At 43.4% G+C, this 19416-nt stretch overlaps 1 protein-coding gene across 5 annotated transcripts in view; it reads left to right on the top strand.

The window, feature by feature from the left end:
* The first annotated feature begins 8208 nt into the window (after positions 1-8208).
* The window catches only part of GAS2 (growth arrest specific 2), a 172507-nt gene continuing 161299 nt past the window's right edge, over positions 8209-19416 (top strand). For 2 of the 5 annotated variants that reach the window (XM_053266376.1, XM_053266387.1), the window contains exon 1: positions 8209-8479. The gene's annotated coding sequence lies outside the window, so the exon portion shown is untranslated. The other 3 variants (XM_053266408.1, XM_053266397.1, XM_053266417.1) reach the window with 3 other exon arrangements.

The following is a 19416-nucleotide window of genomic DNA, read 5'->3' on the forward strand; positions in this document are numbered from 1 at the left end:
TGAATTAATAAAGGGACTTCTTTGCACAATGGCAAGATGGCTAAGCTAATAAACAATTGTTGGATAACATTATTGTTGATTTAATAATATGTAAACTTATGAAATAAAAATGTTTTATAGTTTTTACTATAAAACACATGCAGGTTTTATAGTTTTCACATGTATCATTTACAACCTATCTTTCTAAGTTAAAAAATATACTCAGAGTGGCAGTAGTTTGGATTATCAATACATGTATTTGTCAAATGTGTAATTTCAAAAATATCTTTCACCTTGACTATAAACAAAATTCTGTTGAAGTCAGCTGATCAATGGAAAGAAAGCTTAGTTTGAAGACAAAGCAAATTCAGATGGTCTTTTGAAATTAATCCAAAAAAGGAGAATATCACTCAGGTGAAACAAACAACCTTTTAAAATGATGAGCTATGGGATAAGTGAGCCCTTTCTTGGTGGTATGGTTGTATTTCTTTTACCACAAGTTCACTGTTTACAAAACACATCGAAGCTTTGGAAAGTAAAATGTGTGATGGTGTAAAATAAATGTTTTGTAATTACCAAAATCAGCCTGTGCGCACATAGTGAAATGATTGCATGATGAATACTGCTGTATCACCCATCAAGAACAATCTCCCCTCAAATTGTATTCACTAAATGTTCTTCCCACTGCTAAAGCTTGCCATGAGAAGGTTGGTCAACACACATGCTGAGTATTTGCTGTTGATTCAAATATCAAGTACCTGCATTTTCAAAATGGCATCAGAGAGCCAGTGTGGTCTAGTGGTTAGAGTATTGAACTAGGAGTAGGGAGACCTGAATTTAAATCTCCATTCAGCCATGAAGACTCTGGGCCAGATACGCATCTCTCAGCCTCATCTACCACACAAGGTTGTTCCGAGGATAAACAGAGTCATGTACACCACCCTGGGCTCTTCAGAGGGAGAGTGGAATAGAAATGTCAAAAATAAATCACAGATAAGGCACCACATGCAGAGCTGAGTTCACCTTCAAACTGCTTTTGAAAAGAGGCAATTCATATGTTGAGCTTGGTAAGATATCACGGGACATGCCAAGAAGTGAGGTGCTCTTGTGTGGTGCCTCCTCATAGAAACCAGCCATCGCCATGAAGCTTCTCTCCATGCTGCCACAAAATATCACTTTCAGTGGTTTTCAAGAGCATGGAGAAAACCACGTGCTGCTGGCTACTAATCCCTGGATGCACAAATTGTGCACACAAACATATCATCACGGAAACCCTATTCAGATTCTATGTCATATGCACATTCAGATGTGTGTACACACGTACATGGCTCTATGCATTCATTTTAAAAGTGAGCCTGGGCATAGGTCCCATGAAATGTAGGTTATAGATGGGAAGTGTAATACTCTATGTGCACTCAATATAACATGGGAATGCATGGGGCATGCATATAGATTGGTATGTGCATACACTGTACACAGATTGTATGTATGCTAAACATAACGTGTGATTAGAGATTTTTGAATTGTGGTTTAGTTCAAGCTACTGGCTGTAGCTCACTGGTTTTGCACATGTGTTGTATGCAGAATGTTTCAGGTTCCACTCCTGGCCTCTCTGACAACAGTGGGGTGGGGGAGGGGGGAAGAGGGAACTAGCCTCTGCATAGTAGGGGTGTGGGGTGTGTACAAAACCGCCTGGCCCGGTTCAGTTCGAGTTCAAATTATCTATCTATCTATCTATCTATCTATCTATCTATCTATCTATCTATCTATGTTCGACAAACACCCGAGCTGAACATCGGGGGTGGTTTGGCTCGACCCGGAACCTTCAAACCGAACCAGTTCAATATCGAACAGGTTTGGATTCCAACCTGTTTTCACACCCCTACTGCATGTAGTAGTCTATAAGGGACCCTCCTTGTTAGTGCCTTCTTGGTTGCCTGGGTCAGTAGGATATTGTTTTGCCCCAGAAGGCAAAGTTCTAACAGGCTTACGTTATATTAGGGTCATTTGCAGCTAGAAAAGTTCCTAATTGCCTAGAACTAGTGAACTTCTAAAGATCTAATGGGATTCTAAAGGACTAGATCTAATTGGCTTAATTGGAACATAGGAATGAAGAAGAACCCCGTTATTCATGGGGGTTCTGTTCCATGGGCCGGCACTCAGATTGCAAACCCATGAATAATGGGGCATTAAAGTGAATGCAAATTGGGGGTTTAGGTTCCTGCCCCAGCCCAAATTGCCCCCCAAATGGACAAAATAAGATGCCCTACCTGCTCCGCTACTCACAAGGAGTCCAAAGATGTTCCCCAAGAGTAAGAAAATGGACCAAAATCCTTTTGGGCCTTTTTTTTTCTTTTTAAAGAAATGAGCCATAAAATGGCTCCCAACGTCAAAATAGCAGCTGGAAATGACCTCCACCTTGGCCTGCAGCCAACATAGGTTTAACTCTTTTTTGTTGTCCCCCCACCATGTATACCGAGGTCAGGTGTCCATTACCCAATCGCAGATACACAAAACCGTGCTTATTTTCTTAATCCTTTTAAGGAAGATTGCTGGTCTTGTGGTAGCAAGCATGCAAGCATGACTTGTCCCCTAAGCTAAGCAGAGTCTGCCCTGGTTGCATATGAAAGGGAGACTAGAAGTGCAAGCACTGTGAGATATTTCCCCTTAGGGGATGGAGCTGCTCTGGGAAGAGCATCTAGGTTCCAAGTTCCTTCCCTGGCATCTCCAAGATAGGGCTGAGAGAGATTTCTGCCTGGAACTTTGGAGAAGCTGCTGCCAGTCTGTGTAGACAATACTGAGTGAGATGGACCTATGGTCTGACTTAGTATATGGCAGCTTCCTATGTTCCTATGATTAATGAGGTTCTCCAGTATAGGAAGCTCATTAATACCAAGTTATACTATTATACCATCTAGCTCAGTATTGTCTGAACTGACTGGCAGCGACTTCTCCAAGGTTTCAGGCAGGAGTTTCTCCTCCCAGGCCAGCCCTACCTGGAATTTCCAAGGATTGATCCTGGGACCTTCTGCATGCAAAGCAGACTGTCCACCGCTGAGGTATGGCCCCACCACCATTCAGTTGAAAACTGGGTATGATTACTAGAGCAGTTTGACAATTGCACCGACTATCTGGGGCTGGGTGAGCTTTGGCTCTGGATTTCCTGCACTGAGCAGCGGATCGAGCTAGATGGCTGGATCTCTACCTGAAACCATGGAGTGCAATGTAAACTTAGTGTAGTCAATATAGACATGACAGAACAAGAGGGACTCATGGAGACTATTCTCACAAACAGCTCAGACTGGGCTAAGGCAGCAAAGCCTGGGCTTAGCTGCCAGCAGTGGCAAACCAGCTTATGGAACCCGCTGGTTAGCCAAGGTTAAGAGTGCAAGCATGCCTTTAACTTGGACTAACTGCTCATGTGCTAGTGCTGGCTACTCCCAGCCGGCACCAGTAAAGGAGCAGGCACCTGGCCATTGCTGGGGGATCCCCACAATACATCACACACTTGTGTGGTGCATTGTGGGATCTCCAGGGGCTGGGACATATCTGGAGCTCAGCAATCCCAAAAGAAGAATTTAGTAGTCTGGGGGGAAGGTGAATTAAAAGCAGCCTCCCCCCGACACCCACTCTTGGTGATTGTGAGAATCGCCCCATGGTCTAACGTATAAAGCAGCTTAATATGTTTATATTGGCATAGGAGAGCAGCCACTTTATGTGAAACAGGCCTAGGTCTGCCCAGTTGTCTGATGATTGATTGATTAAGTGCTGTCAAGTCGGTGTTGACTCTTAGTGACCACATAGATAGATTGTCTCCAGGATGATCTGTCTTCAGCTTGGCCTTTAAGGTCTCACAGTGAAGCACTCATTGCTGTCGTGATCTAGTCCATCTACCTTGTTGCTGGTCGTCCTCTTCTTCTCTTGCCTTCAACTTCTCCCAGCATTACGGACTTCTCAAGGAAACTGGGTCTTCTCATAATGTGTCCAAAGTATGATAGTTTGAGCCTGGTCATTTGTGTGAGTGAAAATTCTGTATTGATTTGTTTTAAGATTCATTTGTCTGTTTTCCTGGCTGTCCATGGTATCAAAAGTCTTCTCCAGCACCAAAGTTCAAAAGCATCAATGTTTTTTCTATCTTGCTTCTTCAAAGTCCAGCTTTCACATCCATAGAGTGTCACAGGAAAAACAATTGTCTGAACAATTCTAATAATTCTAACACGTCACGGCATCTAAATATCCTTTCCAAGGCCTTCATTGCAACTCTACCAAGTGCTAGTCTGTGGCATATTTCTTGACTGCTGGATCCTTTACTGTTGATGGCTGATCCTTAAAGGCAGAAGCTATCCACCACTTCAATATCTTCATTGTCAATTCTGAGGCTGCTTGCTATACCCGTTGTCATTAATTTAGTCTTCTTTACATTGAGTCGTAGTCCCATTTTTTCACTGTGCTCCTTGACTTTTATTACTAGAGCTTGCAGATCATCTGCATTCTCAGCTATCAGTGTGGTGTCATCAGCGTACCGCGGGTTATGGATATTTCTTCCTCCAACTTTAAAACAATGCTCATCTTCTTCCAATGCAGCTTCTCTCAGTATATGATCAGCATATAAACTGAAAAAAGAAGAAGAAAGTATACAGCCTTGTCTTACTCTTTTGCCGATCTGGAACCAGTCTGTTTCACCATGTTCTGTCTGGAGTGTTGCTTCCTGTGCTGTGTATAAGTTTCTCATAAGAACAATGACATATTCTGGGATGCCCATTTTCCTAAGGATATTCCGCAACTTGACATGGTCAACTCAATTGAAGCCTTTTCTGTAGTCAATAAAAGCACATATTGATTTCTTTCTGGTATTCTTTGGCTTTCTCAATTTTCCGGCGTGCATCAGCAATGACATCTCTTGGTCCTCGGCCTTTTCTGAAACCAGCTTGAACATCCGTCATTTCTCTTTCCACGTAGGACTCAAATCTGCATTGGATGATCCTGAGCATTATTTTGCTAGCATGTGAAAGTAAGGATATTGTGCAATGGTTTGTGCAATCTGTTCATTCTCCTTTCTTTGGTATGGGTATGTAGACTGACCTCTTCCAATCTGTTGGCCACTGTGTTGTTCTACAAACTTGCTGGCACAATTTGGTTAGAACCTTGACTGAGTCTTCTTCTGTTGCCTGCCATATTTCTGTAGCTATTCCATCCATTCCTGTAGCTTTCCAAATTGGTAATGACTGGAGTGCTGATCTATCTTCATCTTCCCGTACTAGAGGTTCTTGCAAGTAGGGAATATCTTCTAGAGTATCTTGGATGTTGACATCCCTGCTGTACAGATTTTCAGTATACTCCTTCCATCTCGGTTTGATCTTCTCTTAATCAGTTACTATCTGTCCTTTGCAATCTCTTAACATACCAATTTGAGGTTGGAACCTCCCTCTGAGTTCAGAGATCTTTTGGAAAATTTTCTTTGTTTTTCTGTGTCTATTTCCATCCTCAAGGTCTTTACAGATGTCATTGTAGTACTGCTCACTTGTCTCTTCTAACAGCTTTCTGAAATGCCCTATTTAGTTCCTTCCTGAGGTCTTTATCTTTCTTGCCTTTGGCTTCTCTCCTCTTCTTGGCAATTTCCATCATCTGTTCTGACATCCATTTTGCTTTCTTCTGTTTCTTGGTCTTTGGCAGTCTATTTTCACATTCATCCTGAACAACTCCTTTGATTTCATTCCACAGCTCCTCTGGTTCCTTAGCAATGAGGTTCAGAACTTCAAAGCAGTTCCTGACTGTTCTCGTTGAAAATGGTGGGTACATTCTCAAGGTCATATCATGGGAGCTTGATACCTTTTTTTTCCACTTTAGCTTGACTTGGAACTTGCACATGAGTAGTTTGTGATCTGTTCCACAATCGGCCTCCAGCCACGTTTTTGCTGTTATAACTGAGCTTTTCTACCTCCTTGCACCAATAATGTAATCAATTTGATTTCTATGTACTCCATCTGGTGATATCCATGTGTATAGGCACTGTTTTAGCTGTCTGAAGAATGCGTTAGCAATGAAGCTTTGCTCTTTACTTTGATCATTGGCTTTGCAGAAACTAATAAGTCGTTCTCTTTCTTCGTTTCTGTTTCCTAGGCCATATAGGCTGACTGTGTTTTCCTCCTTACTTTTTCCAACTTTGGCATTCCGGCCTCCAATCACCAGCATCACATCTTGCTTGCATGTTCTGTCAATTTCAGGCTGAAGTTGAGCATAAAACTCAACAACTTCCTCTTCTTCTGCATTAGTCATTGGGGCATAAACTTGAAGAACTGTCATGTTAACAGGTTGTCCACGAAATCTAATTGATATTAGTCGGTCACAGACTGCATTGTACCCAAGTACTGTCATTGCTATATCCTTCCTATGAAAGCAACACCATTCCTTTGGTTTTCATGCCCTGAGTAGTAAATGGTATGGTTTTCTGACTGAAAGTGTCCCATTCCAGTCCATTTTAATTCACTGATGCTCAAGATGTCAATCAGTAGTCGATTCATTTTATCTTTCACTGTGTCGAGCTTTCCCATATTCATGCTTCTTATGTTCCACGTTTTCATTGTAATTCTGTCTTTGCAGCTTCGCATTTTCTTTTCCCACACAGCAACATCAGCTGCTAGACGTCCAAAAGGCTTTTGTCTATCCGCATCATAAACACCATCGGTATTCTGAGAGATCCTCAGCTCTTCCTAAGTAGCATGCTGAGTACCTACCTGAGGGGCCCATCATCCAGCACTACATCGACAAGCATTCTATTTTGTCTATCCATATGAGAGCCAGCATGGTGTAGTGGTTAGAGTGCTGGACTAGGACCGGGGAGACCCGAGTTCAAATCCCCATTCAGCCATGAAAACTAGCTGGGTGACTCTGGGCCAGTCACGTCTCTCTCAGCCTAACCTACTTCACAGGGTTATTGTGAAAGAGAAACTCAAGTATGTAGTACACCGCTCTGGGCTCCTTGGAGGAAGAGCGGGATATAAATGTAATAATAATAATAATAATAATATGGTTTTCTTGGTAAAATACAGGAGTGGTCTACCACTGCCTTCTCCTGAGCAGTATAAAATGATGCCTTTGCCCTTGTCACTGAAGTGATCGTCCACCTCTAGCACCTTCCTATATTGCTGCTGCCGAATATAGGTGTCTGCAGCTGGCCTGACCTTCACACTTTGGGTGACCCTACTGGGAGTATACCTCACGGCATACTTCGCTCATCCCTCCCAGGACCCCCCCCCCGCCACCACGATGAGGCAGCATAGCAGGACTTGGGGGGACAATACCCACTCTCGGCAATCATGAGACTCACCACATGGTCTAACTTGGTATAAAGCAGCTTCATATGTTCATATTGGCATATGAGAGCAGCCGCTTTATGTGAAACAGGCCTTGGTCTGCCCAGTTGTCTGCTAAGGTACTGCAATCCACATTCCACTGTAAGCAATGGAGAAAAACCAATCCCCATTAATTGTAATAAATCTGAATCATATCCACAAAGTGACATCAAGCAGATACATGGGGGAAAGTAACTGTGAAACCAGTGGGGCTTTCCTCAAAGGAAGTACAGAAGTAGTCCTACTATAAAGTAGTAGCAGAATGCCCCAAGGGTAAATTTTGGGGTGGCATAAAAAGTAGACATGCGGGAGGCAGACCATCAGAGACTGCTTCTGCCCATGGCTCATTGGGAGTCCCCATCCATTTCATTGGGTCTTGCAGAGGACTGCTTGATAGCCTGTGCCCCAGTTATCAGTAGAGGGAAGAAGAGGTGTGCCACTTGGATATTCCACCCCAGACACCAAAATGACTTTGGGGTTGGGTACAGGAGACTTTTGTCTATGAATGTTAATATCACAGGAAACCAGCCACATCGATTTTAAAATGAATGGGAACTTTGCCATTGACCAGTGGGACACGGATTGCACCCAATGAGCCTTAAGGGATAAAGCTAAAAGTAGAGCATTTGGGTCCAAAAAGGAAACATTTTGCATGTAATGCACAACGGAACGGTGTCACTAAACACTGCAAATACACCCCAACCTTCATCAGCTTTTGCACAACGTTAAAAAAAAAAGGAATCCCTTCCCCTTCTGCCCCCCGCCCCGCAATCAGAATATTGGAAGCAGCATAAATATTATAAGAGCCGGATCATTCTCAGCCCCAAGTCCTTGCCAATAGTTTGTAATTCAATCTCTCTGCGTTTCAAGGGTGAACCGGTGTCAATTGTGTTTGCCGTGCGTTCTCTCTCTCCCCCCTCCCCGAAAAAGTAAGCATTTAACTTCCGTTCAGTCTATGTGGACTAATGAAATGTAGGAAATCTGTTTCTGGCGGAAAAAAAAAAGTTTCCCAAAGAGAGCACCAAGTACAGAGAGAGATCAGAAGTATGAAGAGTGGCAGTAGTGCTGCTGCTGCTGGGCTGCTCAGGCGGGGAGCTGCAAGCTCAGGCTGCAAGCCGAGGAGAGCGCGGAGGCACTGCACGGCGAAAGTGAGTGAGCTTTTTTTGCAGCGGCAGAGAGGCGGGCGGGCGGGAAAGGCTGGCCGGTTACTAATAAATCGCTATCGCCGAGCGGGAAGAGGACTCTGGTGGCCGCCGCTGAGAAACATTAGCAGCTTTTCTGCCGCTGATCTAAACAAGGGGAGGGCGATGTGTGCGCGCGTGTTTGTTTCCCAGCTGCGGTTCAGTTTAAAGGGACAGAGGAGTGCGGAGGCGAAGCGGGGAGCATCCCCTCCGCATTTACCTCCGCCTCTTAAAGACTTTCTATTGTTGCCCGCTGCTCATCAAGGGCAAACGACCTTCCACCGCGTTCGCGAGCTTAAGGCACGCGCGGCTGCTGGCCCGGCTAGGCTAGGTAGGTCGGGCTGGGCTTGCAAAGTTTGCAGACAAGCGTGCAGCGCGTGCCTGCGTTTCGGTCTGGTCGTGCTGCTGGGGACTGTCGTTTTCTCTTGGCTGCAAAGTTTGGAAGTGGCAGGGAAGAGACGAGGGGGCGGTGTGTGGCGTGTGGCGTGCGCGAGTGAGTGGGGAGAGAGCTTGGAGCGATTTCTTGAAGGAGCATTGTTTCCACTTTCAGGCGCTAGCTGGCTCGGCTGCTGCAGCAGCGCTTTTGCGCATGGATCTATGCGGGCTTGCCTGCGGACAACCGAGGCACTCCACCTCCGCCCCAATTCTGAACGTTCGCATTGTCTTTGCCTTAATGAGTGGGCTCACTCGGCAAATGCTGCAAAGCCATCGGTTCAGCCCTATACTGTATATGCTAAGTCTGCGCGCGTGCCAGAGAGAGGGGGCCGAGAAGAATGCCAGTTTTACATTTTAACACCTGGATCGCTGTCTCTGCAGGTCAAGTATGGCTTCAGAAAGTTAAGACGAGCACCCGTTTTGTTCACGACCACGATTAGTCTAGCAGTTACAAGAGCTGTAGGAATCGAAGGGGTCGTGAAAGAGCTGGGAAGGAAAGACTTCCAAGCTGGGAAGGAAAGACTCCGTTGTCCAAATGATTGGAATCTCTTTGAGACTCAAATGATTTCAACAAATTAGATTTTTTGCCGTTTGTCCAAAGTGTGAGTATATGAATTGGGCCTCTTCACGGCACGCAACCTAGATCCAGTGGAATCCGGGTACGACTGTGGCTGTAATCGAGGCTGGGAAGAGGTTTATTGATACCCTTCCCTCGTTAGCAAGGCTTAGAATTAGGCCGGGAGAATCAAGTGGCTCTTAACTAATATCAAGTGAGATCATTGGCCAAGGTCTTTTCCCCGCATCGCCTGGCCTTGCAAACTGCAAACGCTTTCTTATTTATGCATTTAGATTTATAGCCCACCGCGTCTGGATGGCTCAGAGTAGGTAGCCAAAGCAAAAAGAAAGAAAGAAAGAAAGAAGCTCAAAACGAAAAATGACTGCAAAATAAAATAACGAAATCATTTTTGTAAATATATGCCGTCCATCAAATGGCACAGTCTCCTGCTTCATTAATTAGGGCCCCACAAGCAAAAAAAATCTGGGAGGTTTTGTTTTCTAGTAGTGTCGGGCGACAACGTTGTTCAGCTGAAACATCCGCAGCAAACATCGAAGCCAGTGCTGACGGGGGCGGGCTGTTCAGCAGAGTCTTTCCCTCCCTCGCCCAACTGCAGCTCTTCCAGGTCTGCCCTCGTCACCCCCTTGGGACAGAGTTTAATGCACAGTCTTCCTTCTCTCCCCCTCCCCACAGTGCGGTGGAGATAGATGCAGACAAGCGAGAGCGAGCGAGACAGACGCTCTATTATTGGTGTTTTGTAAGGCTCATGTTACCGTCTTGCTTCTTCAGGCTGCTTCCCCCTCCTAAAATGATCGAAGCATGCTGCTTTCTTTTCTGGAGCTAGGGGATCTGGGGGAGGGGATCGGAGAAGAGCGCCCCCCTTCCGAAGCATGGACGGCTCTGCCTACCCTAGATTCGAAACTCTGAACGGGAGAAGCCGCGTCCCTCCCTCCCCCCTTTCTTTCTTTCTTGCCCGTCGCATTGCAGGTTTTCCGCACCTCTAACGTAGCCCTGGGGAGGGGGGAAAGTGCAGCTTTGCCACGCAAACCGTGGACTGAAGGGAAGAAGGAGAGGCGAGGAGCTACTTTGCCTTCAGTCTCCTTCCAAATAAACACATTAAATCTTGGATCAGATCTTCACTGCCGAGCAGACGCCGCGCGGAGTGTAATGGCTTTGTGATGTGAGCTGTGATTTAATGGGAAATTAGCTGACAATCTACAAGGCATTCCGTATGGTGCAAGAGGCCACTGATCAGGATTTTTTGAATAGAGTATAATACCGCTTGCTGGTGTCTCCAGCCAGCTGGCGAAATATTGATCTGAAATGTGAACTGGTGAGAAGTAGCATGATTCCTGCTGAGCATGTTCATATTTCTGTAGTTTGGGATGATAGGAAAGGCACACATTCGCTATTGATGGGGGGATGGACAGACAGATCACTGACTTCAGTGGGAAGGTCCATGGGAATTAATTTGAGCAAGGATTCATGGTTAGAATCTGTTTTCATGCCAGGATTCATCGCTAGAACATGCTGAGAAATAATAGAGAACATCCGAGCATGTGAAGGGTGCCCTTTCCTCATCACTGAGTTACTCTGACCTATCTGATCTATGGGAGAGGTAGGGTACCATCCTATCCCATAATCCTATCACATCAGAAGATCTGAACCACATGGGAGGAGCCCATGCTACAGGTCCTTCCCCTTGACAGTGTCACTCCCAGTGACATTGGCAGGATGGGTGACGTGGTAAAAACATGTTGCTGTTCTCCCCTCATGAGGTCCAGGACTTCTCATGTCATCTGAGCAGCACAGAAAAGGTGCTAGAAAGGCACAGTGATGAAAGTTGTGGAGCAAACACCATTGCTTCCTATGTGGAAGCTCCTAGATTCAACCCCTGACAAATGGCAGGGATGGGAAAGGTTTTTCTCTGCCTGCGAGCTTGGAAAGCCACTTCCATTCTGATTAGGCCAGTTCTGTGCTGGATGAACCAACAGACTGACTCAGTATGAGGAAGCTTCAAGTGTCTGCTTCATATGCCACAGAGCAGCTCCCTTCCATTCTGTGCCACAAACATAACATGAGAAGAGCTTCTCAAGCAGTCGGAGAGGCCAGCAGTGTGATTACTACATCACTGGCCCTACCAGGTTGCTTCAAATGTTGCAAGACATGTAGGTCACTGCATGACTTCTAGTTTAGGCTAAGGCTTTGGATCAAAGAGCCTGATTTCTAAGCAGACTTGAGACTGAGCAACTTTGTATTCTTTTTATGAATTAAATCTAGAAGATTAACATTTCCCTTTTTATCAACAAGTCACTGGATACTTGTACCAGCCCACATTCAATTAAGGTCTGGGTGAATGCTGTGTGCCAGTGTGCTAAATGATCTGTACCAGTGAACTACAGGATCCAAACTGCAGACTCATTCAGTTCACTGGTGCTACCACTGTTCTGGTTCTGGGCTGGGTCTTGGCAGGTTATCTTTCGCATCATCTTTCCTGGTTTTCAATTCTTCCTGACCCTTCCTTCCACTGAAGTGGCGGATGAAGATAGATCACACATGCTTTGGATGTGTGTGTGTGTGTGTTTGGTTTGTGGTGGCAGCCAAGAACATTGGGTAGAAAATAGGATGTGTGGAAATTTCGCCGTCATGTGCTTTAACAATCTTTGGATTTTGGGTAGCAGAATTTCCTAAAGCAGCCAGGAACATACCTAGCTATGTTTGTAGAATGCAAACTGTGTCCCTTAGGATGTTGTCATAACCAAAGAAAATGGTTATGACAAAGAAAATAAACATTTAATTTATATGCTGCCTGACTCCAAAGACTCTAGGCGGTTCAGAAAAAATAAACACAAGAAAAACAAAACAGAATTAATTCACTGGCAGAGCAGGGCCGCTGGTGGCCTGTGTGTGGCTGCTGCAGTGGCCCCGCTGACCCTGCCCCTGCATCTGATGTCAGACGCGGGGCGTGGTCTGGTTGAACGGAGCCTTGAGGCTCTGTTCAGGACCAGTCTGGGAGAGTTGCCGTTTAACTGCCGAAGGGGCCGCGTGGCCCCTTTGGCAGTTAAATGAAGGCTGGCGCTGCTTTTGCAGCACCAGCCCTTTAACTCCTGAAGGGGCCACGTGGCCCTTTCAGGAGCTACTTAGGCTGGTGCTGCGTTCTCAGTGCACAACCAGGAGCAGGAAGAGCCGCTCCTGGCTAGCGTTCTGTTTAGCTCCTGAAGGGGCCGCATGGCCTCCGCTCTTGTGCTAAACTAGCACTCCCCTGTCTGACGTCAGACGCGGGGGGGCGTGTTGGGGCCGCGAGATGTGGCCCCCTGATTGGTCGGCGGCCCAGGTTCTTTGAACCCATTGGCCCAATGATGGCTCCACCCCTGAATAAACTGTTAAAAACAGCCATTAAAAATTTAAAACATTCAAAGAGTACTAAAAGCCTGGCTGAAAAGAATGCATCTTAAGGGCTCTTTTGAAGGCTTGCAAATATGTTAAACCACAAATGTCTATAGCATTCCACAGCCTAGGAGCAACAACAGAGAAGGCCCACTCCTGAGTCACTGCCAGATGAACTGGTGGCAAATGGGTTATGCCATTTCCTGATGTTGATGTCATGGAGAAATAGATTTGGGTGTCATTGGCATATTGATAACACCCTGCTCCAAATCTCCTGATAATCTCACCCAGTGGTTTCATGTAGATGTTAAAAAGCATCGGAGATAGTATGGAGCCCTTAGGGACACCATATAATAGTTATCGTTTCAGAGAGCAACTATCTCCAAGCAACACCATCTGGAATCTACTGGAGAGATAGGAATGGACCCACTGCAAAGCAGTGCCATCTATTCCCATATCCCCCAGATGATCCAGAAGGATACTATGGTCGATAGTATCAAAAGCCACAGAAAGGTCCAAAAGAACCAACAGAGTCACACTCCCTCTGTCATTCCCTGGTAGAGATCAACCATCAGGCCAACCAAGGCTGTCTCCACCCCATAGCCCATTCTAAAGCCAGTTTGAAATGGATAATCAGTGTCTTCCAAAACTAACATCGCCTTACCACAACAGAGATCAGAAGAATGTGTGAGAAACCTGTCTAGCAGGATGGGCGTAGGAGAGTCCCATCCAAACAGACCCATTTACTCTTGAGAAATTCTGTGCTGATTGAAATGGAACTACTGAAGAAAGTTTGATCTGGAAATTCTTAGGCTTTTAATGACCAGCTGCAAAAAGATAAATATATTTGCTAATTTCATTTCGTGCTGGCTTCCAACCCACAAGATTTACATGAGTATTAAGCATCAGTGTATAGCCATGTGCCAGGTTCCTGTCCTACTGTGATTTAAGCACACCATACACTTTGTACTGAATGTATTCATAACACAAAGGACAAAAGGCTGCTTGTGAATTAGAGTTTACTTTATCAGTATAGATCACATTTTGATGTAAGCGCTTAAATATTCTAATTGATTAATGAGTTTCAGATGGTGGTTCCCCTCTTCTCTCCCCAGTCCTTTATTTTAACATGTACAGTATGCTGCAAGCCAATCTGGGAAAGTTCCAGAAACTCTGGGGTAAATTGGTTGTGGTATGGTTTATATGGATAATAAAATAACTTGAAAAAAGATTGAATTTCCTTACAAAAATAAAATTGCATTTGCTGCATATGAGTGAGCTTATGTTTTATCCCATTATTTGTCATTGTTAGAGAGAGAGAAAACCCATTAAGATTACAAATAATATGTACTTATGATGTAGTTAGGTCTAATATGTGTTTTCTTATATTTTTATTCTGTTGGATAGCCTAAGATCTAAAGATAGAGTAAGTGTATCTGCTAACAGAGCCAAGAGACACCTTTTAAAGTTGTGGTTCTCATATATTTAGCGGGCAGGGAGTGTGGGGAGTAACTGTCCCTATTCAGCCCAACATAGCATCTTCCCCCCAGTGGCTGTTCCTGGTTTCTACCTTTTATTTCTTTTTGAATGCGAGTTCCTTTGGGGCAGAGAACCATATTTTAATTCATTTTCTATGTAAACCACTTTGTGTACTTTTTGGGGTTGAAAAGTAGTTATCTATATATGAAGCTGCTTGGGCCTCACTGACTGACATGAAACTCCCAGACCAAACCATGAAAGATAGAAACATGCCATTCTCTCAGGGAGGTTCCAGATCTCATCCAGACTACAATAAAGAAGAAAGAAAGAATCATTAACTTCCCCAAAAATGTGGGTAAAACTCTCCCATTGAAAAGCATGGGGAATGATAGTTCATAGAGCTACAAAACAACTAGAGTCACAGAGAGATATGGCAGCCATCTGAGTAATCAGCTGTTGACATGCCAATGACTGTTGTACATGCACAGAGGCCAGCTGAATGCAGGATGCTGCGCTGGCCTCCTGGCTTCTTGCAGGATGTCAGGTGCCAGTGGTGGCGACAATGTTCACTGAATTTTAAAGGTATTTGCTCCCCAATGGGGTGGTAAGAAATAAGCACTGAAAGAATGCTTACAAACTGTAAGCCTGGTTTTTACTACTAGTACTACTACTTATTCTTTATTATTATTATCTTGTTTACACAGTCAGACAGGTGTTATTGACTGGTTTGTTTTATCCAGACATCAAGTCCTTCCCAAGGACCTGGGATGCCAGAATTTTATCATCAATACTGTTGGTTATTATAGATATCGTGGCAGAATATAGGCTGTTCCCAGTAAAGCTGCTTTTTGTAATTGGCCGATGGTGATTTCTGTGGCCCCTATGGTGTTGAGGTGCTCTTCAAGGTCTTTGGAACTGCACCCAGGGCGTCAATTACCACTGGGATTATTTTGGTCTTTTTCTGCCACAGCCTTTCAATTTCAATTTGTAGATCTTTGTATTTGGTGATTTTTTCTATTTATTTTTCTTCTATTCTGCTATCCCCTGGTATTGCTATGTCGATTATTTTGACTTGTTTTTCTTTCTTCTCGACTACAGTTATATCTGGTGTATTGTGTGGCAGATGTTTGTCTGTTTGTAGTTGGAAGTCCCATAATATTTTTACATCTTCGTTTTCTTCAACTTTTTCAATTTTATGGTCCCACCAATTTTTGGCTGCAGGTAGCTTGTATTTTTTGCAGATGTTCCAGTGTATCATCCCTGCTACTTTGTCATGCCTTTGTTTGTAGTCAGTCTGTGCGATCTTTTTACTACAGCTGATTAGGTGGTCCACGGTTTCATCTGCTTCTTTACAAAGGCGGCACTTGTTGTTTGTGGTGGATTATTCAACTTTTGCTCTTATTGTATTTGTTCTTAGTGCCTGTTCTTGCACAGCCAGTATTAAACCCTCTGTTTCTTTCTTCAAGTAACCATTCTTAAGCCATTGCCAGGTCTTGGTGATGTCTAATTTTCCAGTTATATTGTGCAGATATTGACCATGCAGGGGCTTATTTTTCCATATTTCTGCTTGGTTATTATTATTATTAATTATTATTATTATTATTATTATTGGTAGTTGTTAAGAAAGAGCACATTGTGCTAGTTGCTCAGTATTTGCACTGCTTTCCAGTTTTCTTCCAGGCTTAATGATTGCTAATGATTACCTATAAAGATCTTGTTTTATAGCTGCTTTCTCATAAATACAAAATAATCTCATGTTGATTTAACTTAGACTTTATTCAGAAACAACTCCATTTTCTCCTTCTCCTTTTCCAAACCTTTCCTTTCTGACTCCACTCTCTACAGTCTCCCCACCGTAGACAAACTTCTAAACAACAAAACATAAAAGATTATTAGACAGAATGCAACAGGTCTGTAATATCTTCCAAACTCAGTTCAGGATGTCTAAGGGACCGCCTCTAGTTCCATCATGACCTTTAAACTTGACCCGTGATGCTCTCTTAATCACTATGTACCAAATCAGGTCAAGGGAATATAAATAGATATTTTGGGACTGTATCTCAACTTGAGAATTATATTCTGTGATGACTCACCAAAGCCTGAGTCTGTACCTCTTCCTGAAGTGTACGACATTTTTATCCAAGCTGCCATTTAGTGGCCAATGGGGTCAAATAATTAACAAACTGTTAAGTGCCCTTGGCCCTTGGAATGAGGTAGCCTAGAAGAGAACAAACAAACAAACAAATACATGTGTGGCAAGATAGCACATTTCTGAATCATCATATACTTTTAAGAGCAGAGAGAAGTCTCGCTATCTTGAGTACTTCAGAACAAGTACATTCTTACTGCTAAGTACATGCTACATGGGTGTAATACATTTGATAATTATTTTTACCCTTGGAAATTCTCTTCTCTTCAGCATGGGCATCTTGTGAGGTGGTAAAGTTGGCAGTCCCACCTCCACCCAACCCGATTCACGGACAGATTAATGTGGATTAGCAGATGCTTTTATTTATATTTATATATTTTGCCCCCCACTGGAACAGTTCCTGTGGACCTTCATGCCCCTAAGTAAAGAACTTCAGGGGATATTCTGACTCCACCCGCCTTTGAGGGATCAGCAGTTACAGAAAACCATCTCTAAGGAGACCCTAACTCATATCTAGCCCATCAGGTTTTCAGTGACTGCTGGTTGCACCTGCTGTTTTGTACTTCTGGTATTATTTTTAGTATTTATGTTGCTTTCAGGTTCTATTTTTACATACATTTTACTGTAGTTTATTACAATTGTGCTTTGGGTGCTTTTTGGAACAAAAATGGTGCAGCTGTTAGAAATAAATAAATGTATACTTTTTATTCTGATGACTTAAATTGTGGAATCAATAAGGTAGTCAAACAGTTTGAGAGTCTTTTTGTTCCTTCTTCCTGATTCCATAGGAACTCTTACAGGAACTCTTACAGTTCTCTTACAGTTCTCTTACAACTCTTACAGGAACTCTTACAGTTGAATTGGGTAAAGGGCTGCCTTAGTCAACCCAATGGCCTTTCTAGCATACTGTATTGTGCAATACACACTGTATTGTGCCTATTCAGTCATCATGCAGAACCAGAGTTAAAACGTAGTTCTGCACATTGTCCCTGAGCTTCAGAAGCATGCATTCCCTCTTTCAAATTCCTGCATGAGCCACAGTAGAGTTCTACTTCCAATTGGGATTAAAAATAAACCAAGATAAGTTGTGATGACCGAACAATCTTGGTTTGTTGTGTTGTTTAAATTTTTATTGATTTTAACAATATCTTAACATTCACATCGCATTAAACAAATATTGACTTCCCGCTCACACCTCCTCGTGAATCACCAACTATAAAATTAACCCTTGCTATAATAATAATTCAAAACATATATCTTAAACCTTACAAACTCGATTTGATCTACCCAACCTGCTAATATTACTAAATTTCAAACCCTGTTGTAAAATCAATATTAGGAAAATAGTTCTTTAAGTATAATAAGAATGGTTTCCAATCTTCTTTAAAGCATTCCAAATTTTGATCTCTTATCAGTACTGTAAGTTTTGCCATCTCCGCATATTCCAAAATTTTTATCAGCCAATCTTCTTTTGAGGGCAGTTCATTACTCTTCCATTTCTGCGCATATATTATTCTGGCCGCCATGGTAGTGTACATAAAAAATGTTAAGTTGGTTGTAGAAAACACTCCTTGCGTTATTCCCAGCAGGAAGGATTCTGGCTTCTTAGGAAATGTCATTTTGAACAATCTTGGTTTGGTTCTTGAAATAAACTGAGATACAAACACAAAGTTTGAAGTGGATTTCAGATCTTAGTTCCCCCCAATGAACTTGGCTAAAATAAACCAAGATCAATTGCTTCAAATGGCACCAATGATCTTGGTTTGTTTAACCTTGATCAGAAGTAAGATTCTTTCATAGCTTACTTAGGTAAAGGAGAGAGCACATGCTCCTGAGATTTGGGAATATTGTGCCGAAAGATTTAAGTGTGGCTGTGTGATGTCTAACCTGGCCTAGCATCTCCTCAAGTCCAGCCCAGCCTTCAGATTCCTCTTCTTTTCGTTCCTTGCTGCAGCCTGTGTGAGGAAGAGTCCTGTGAGGGAGCTGTATATAACCTTGTAAATACATCAGTTAAGTTAGTCAATATCTGTGTGGGACCTGAATTCAATTGTCAAAGTTCAGCAGACAGCACCACTGACAATAGCTCTCCAATATCTGAGACAGAAGTCTTTCCCAGTCCTTCTGTCAGAGTCTCTTTAACTAGGAGTGGGCATGGCAGAGACTGAACGTGGCACTTTCTGTTTAAGAAGACACGTGCTTTCCTCCCTCCCTCCCTCCCTCCCTCCCTCCCTCCTTCTTTCTTTCTTTCTTTCTTTCTTTCTTTCTTTCTTTCTTTCTTTCTTTCTTTCTTTCTTTCTAATATCTTTAATTCAGTTTTCCAGAATTGCTCAAGGCAGCTTATATAATGAAATCATATACCCAGAATATATAATAAAACAAATTAAAATATCAAGCTAATTAGATTTGCTGCCCTGCTGCTAGCACTCAAGGCAGGGGTTTTCAGACTTCCTAGAAGCTGTTGGACTCCAACTCCTATCATCCCCAGCCACAATGGCTGTCTGTCTGGGGATGATGGAAGTTGTTGTCCAAGAATATCTGGGGAGCCAGGTTTGAGAATCTGTGATTTAAGGTTCATTTCATTCCAGCAGTGTACTATTATTAGTTAAGTGAGCACACTGGAGGCCAGGTCTAGAAATCTTGACATCCATGTCTTAGAGTCAAAATACTTTTGTTTAGTTCCACTGAGATCAATAGAACTGCACCAGATTAAATCCAGATACTTTGCTTTGAATCCAAATACTCTGAAACCTGGTGGAATGGTGAGAACCAGTGGGACTCTGTTATTCCTGGATATCAACTCTACAGAGAGGACAGGGAGGGACAGATTATGGGTGGAGTAGCACTGTATGTTAAAGAAGGGGTAGAATCCAACAAGCTAGAAAACCTCAGAGAACTGGA

The sequence above is a fragment of the Hemicordylus capensis genome, chromosome 1, assembly GCF_027244095.1.
Source record: "Hemicordylus capensis ecotype Gifberg chromosome 1, rHemCap1.1.pri, whole genome shotgun sequence".
Classification (NCBI taxonomy): domain Eukaryota; kingdom Metazoa; phylum Chordata; class Lepidosauria; order Squamata; family Cordylidae; genus Hemicordylus; species Hemicordylus capensis.